Source organism: Pseudopipra pipra, chromosome 26, assembly GCF_036250125.1.
Source record: "Pseudopipra pipra isolate bDixPip1 chromosome 26, bDixPip1.hap1, whole genome shotgun sequence".
Classification (NCBI taxonomy): domain Eukaryota; kingdom Metazoa; phylum Chordata; class Aves; order Passeriformes; family Pipridae; genus Pseudopipra; species Pseudopipra pipra.
The window spans coordinates 417377-421864 of NC_087574.1; the positions used below are offsets into that span (position 1 = coordinate 417377).

Genomic DNA, 4488 nt, shown 5'->3' on the forward strand with positions numbered 1-4488 from the left:
TTGTCTTCATCAGAGAGCTCCTGAAGTGCTGCTGGGGGGACGGTAATACAGGACCTAGACATCAGGTTAGGGCAGGGGCATAAAAAGTCACCTGAGAGGTGTAATGCAGGAGTAAATGCAGATACTTTGTCTGGGTAAGGGACACAAGGAGCCTCCCCAAGGATGACAGGGATAAAACCAGCTGCTGCAAGACGTGATGAAAAAAGCCATCCAAGCAAAGTCATGCCCTAGCTGGATGCCCCAAGTATAAAAGAAGAAACACCTCGGAGTGGAGCAGGAGCCATATGAACTGTGCTGAGCTGGGCAGGAGTAAAACCACCTGTCCTGAGAAGAACTGAGTAAAACTTGATGCCCCATTCCAGGCAGGGGCCAAACCAGCCAGGTCAAGTGTTGTTAAATAACAACCAGCTGCATCCTTGGCGCATGAGAAACACTATCTGCCTGCTGAGCAGAGGTTACACCAGGCGTCCAGAGGACTGCCTGTTGCTAAACACCTCTGAAACTGTCGGGATAAATAGGACCCTCTGACAAATTGGCTTTTTAGTGTTAGAAAGCAAGTGATTACTTTTATTTGCAGCCCTGCGTGCGCATGTGGCTGACAAAAATCCTGCCTCCGTACTGACAGCAAGACATCGCTTTTCACCTATTTATACAGATTTGGCAAACAAAGAAATTAATGTTCATTGCTTCCAAATTACATCACTCACTCCCTTTCATTACTTAGTATTCTATGTGGTAGTGGATATTAATTTCTCACTTTCTACTGTAATAACTTCATATCTTTAATCTTTTTTGTATATTTTCCCTCCCCTAGGGATTTTCTGACACAAATGCTGAGCCTTTGTTAGTCTTCTTCTTTAGCTGCTGGTTTCTGCAGAAGGTCCTTGTAGTCCATAAATCTTGTGTTCCAGATCTCCTCCTTCAACAGGACATCTTTCTCTGGCAGGCTTTCTCCACTGAAGCATAACAGGGTTAACTTCAACAAAACTTACAGTTTTAGTACTTTTCCCAGGCTGTGTTCTCCCAAAGGAGCTTATGACAATTTTTACTCCATGCTGGCTAAAGCTGATTTAAGGCTGAACGCACCGCCTATGATGTGTGTTAAAAACAACTAATCAAAAAGTTAATTAGGAACACTAAAAAAATTAGAAAAGTTTTATGATTTCCAACAAGCCCAAAACAACATAGGCCAAGTGCAGCAGGGACAAAACTGTCTCTACCCATTGATGCCAGGAAAAGGCAACAGTAGTAAAACTCAATAGCCACAGGTGCTATTAAGCCGGTATTTGTTTATTTCGGCGCCGGACGTGCGGGGGATAGCTCCGCCTAACACGCGCGTGCCCTCGCCCGTCATAGCTTCCGTTTTATACAATTAGGTCATACAGATTCATTGCACATTTTTACATCTTCCTGAACTACCCGAGAGTGGGCAGTGTTCTATGTAAATCTCGGGACACGCCTCCTGGAGCCTGCGCACTTCTCTCTGGTGGTTGCCTCGGGTGGTCGTAAGGGATGAAGGCTCAAAGTCTTCCTCTCTCTGAACTTCTCACCTCACTCAGTCCCTCAGCATCTTCCCCTGGCAACGGCTCCTCATGGACTGCCCGTCCACTCGGTGTCCCATTGGTTGTCTACGGGTTACCCTTTGCTACACTGCACACTTTCCCACTGGCTGCCCCTTCGCACCATCACACAGCTTTCCCATTGGCTGCCTCTGGGCAACTCCCCATTGCCTGCTCACCAGCACATAGCTGCTATCTTAGCAACAGCACACGAACCTTAAAATTTCACTTATTAGACTGTGCAGCTTGAAATTTTCCCTTATCAATAGCAGCGTAACATTTTCTCAACAGCAACTTAACATTTTCCCTTATCACCATCCAGAGTGGGAGTCTGGCTAAAACTGCGGCTGATCAAAACCTAACCCACCCTAGCAGCAGGAGTAAATGTGAAGCTGCCAAAAAGCCATCCAGGAACGTTTTCAGAGCTTGAGGACAAGACAGCAGCTGGGCGGGGGCCAGCAGCCAGCCAAGGTCCTCCCAGCGCAGCCTCTGAAGGGTTCCTTTGGCAGTCCCAGCTCAGGGTCAGCCCATGGCTGTACCCTGGGGGCAGATGAAATTAATTGGAAATGAACCCATTAGAGTCCAGGTGCTTTGCTAAGAGTCTCACTGATAGAAGTGGAAGTGAAACCCTCAGTGTCTTGGGGGCCAGAAAAGCTGTGACCTGGCTCAGTTACAGCCCTGAGCAGGCTTTTACTCCTCAGGCCGTGTGGCTCAGGGAAGGTGTGGGAGCTCTGTCAGAGGATGACTAGCCCTTTGCCACCAGCACGGGGGGAGGTGCAGTGGCTTCCACCTGGCGGACGTGCCATGTGGGTTCCTGTGCCCAAGACCCATGTGGTTCCGTGTGGTTCCATGTGACCCCATGTCACAAAGGGGCAGAGATGTGGCACCCATCCGGTATCCTGAGGAGCGCGCCAACGAAAATCAGTTGGACAGAGTTGGCCTTCGGGATAACTCAGCTCCTTCCTTTGCTACTTGTGTGCCTGCCTTTTTTGGATGGTTTATTGTTTACTGACCGTTTCTCCTCAACTTTCATCCTCTTTCAAAGGTAATGCTTTGACTTTTGGCACAGATCATAGAGCAGGGTACATGGGATAAAAGTATAGGCTGATTTATACCTTCCTAGCTGTAGGTTGAGCTGTTACAACTTTTATAGGCTGGCCACGTATGACCTAGGCTAGAATTCCAGTTCGCTGATTCTTGGTTTTTTTCCATAGCCTAGGATAGGTAAGCAGGGAGGTGACTGTAGTCTGAGGGGATGGGCTCAGCCCACCTTGACTGCTGGGGGAGGGAGGGAGGCAGAAAAAGGAGAGCAGCAGAGGCAGCAGTTAAAGTAGTGGCTGAAAGACGGTCACTCCTAGGAGGTGGGAAAGCCAGAGGGCTCTGTTGCTGAAGCAGTGTCAGGAGAGCAGCAGGGCCTCTTCAGAGAAGGTAACATACATTGGAGCATTTCAAAAGGGCCTTTGAACCCGCTGTGAGTTGGTGCCCCGCGACTGATCATAAGGGCGTGAGCTGCAGCTCAGCAGCAGTTACAAGCACCACTGAAAGACTTGGTGGTGGATGCCGTTCTGCGTTTACTTAGAGTTTTGATACTTTCAGTGAGCTACAGTAATTTCTTTGCAATTAGGTGACGGGATTGGTGCTGTTCTCTTTCTGGAGAGAAAGACATCCTTGGTCATCTAAAGCATTGCACTCTCTTCCTGAGAGAGGCAATGGCCACAGCAGGGAACGACTCCTGTGAGTAATAGCTTCACCAGCAGGTTTGGACTTTGTGAACTGCCACAGACAACTGACATGGCTGGTGGTCAAATCCCAGAACGATGTGCTCACAACCTAGAGTGATCTCTGGGATGTTTCCTGAGAGCAGTCAAACTGACCCCCGTGTTTACAATTAGACCCAGGAAAACACCTTTTGTCACTCCTCTGACACTAGGTACAAGACTTTGAAAGCTGCCATTGCTCGTAGAGAGGTCTGCCATCCTTTGGGTTACCTTCCGTGCTCACTATTTACTTGTTTTCAACAAGTTACAATCAGGAAAAGGGATGGCTTCACTGATAATTCAGTCTAGAACTCTACTGAGAAAGGAAGGTAGCCTGCGGCCCAGAAATCAGATTGTGGGTTTGTTGGACTCTCAGCAACGTAAACAGGGGAATGGATTTTTCCAAAACAGTAAATTTAAATGGCACTGTTTAAGCTTCCCCTGATGTTGTTGGGTTGGCAGTTAAAGCAGATGGTCCTGAGTGCTCCTGTAGAGACCTCACTGTTTAAATATGCCTTTGTGCCTCATTTCATCTCTTTCCAAATGGAATTTCCCTGCAGTCATTGCCGAGGGAATGACTCCGCCACAAAGGATCCTCTTTCCCCCGGAGAAGATTTGCATGGTCTGGCAGCAAAGACAGAGTGCTGGAGCAGGACTCCGCAATGTGGGCAACACATGCTTCCTTAATGCTGTCCTGCAATGCCTGACATACACCCCGCCGCTGGCCAACTATCTGCTCTCCCGGGAGCACAGCCAGGCCTGTGAGTACTCTTAGGGACGTCTCCCTGTAAATCTGTTAATCAAATCCCAAGGATTCCCAGAACCTGAAATTTGATTTAGGAGAAAAGCAGCCCTTTGTCAGCCCCAGAACTTGTGTTCTTTGTACACTCAGGAGCCACCTGTCCTATCCAGCTGTCTTATTCTTCATGAAGGCACGTCTTTCTAGCTCTGGGTCTCTATTCCTGCAAGTTAAAACCTCAGTTTAGCATTCCTCTGAAGAACATTTTCTGTGCACTAAAACGTCCCGTGCTTGTTGAAACACTGGGAGGAGTGGCATATTGCACTGGAGTGGGAGTGGAAGAAGAGGAGTATTCCACCACTAGGGATATTTTGCTAACCAGAGGACCTTCTCTCCCTCCCTCCTCAGGTCGCCAACAAGGCTTCTGCATGAT

At 48.3% G+C, this 4488-nt stretch overlaps 1 long non-coding RNA gene across 1 annotated transcript; it reads right to left on the reverse strand.

Moving 5' to 3' along the window:
- Positions 1 to 769: 769 nt before the first annotated feature.
- On the reverse strand, positions 770 to 2379 carry LOC135402995 (uncharacterized). Its single transcript, XR_010425280.1, has 2 exons — positions 2167 to 2379; positions 770 to 956 (listed from the first exon to the last, which is right to left on the reverse strand). It is a non-coding gene; the product is annotated as an uncharacterized LOC135402995 (long non-coding RNA).
- Between the last annotated feature and the right edge of the window lie 2109 nt (positions 2380 to 4488).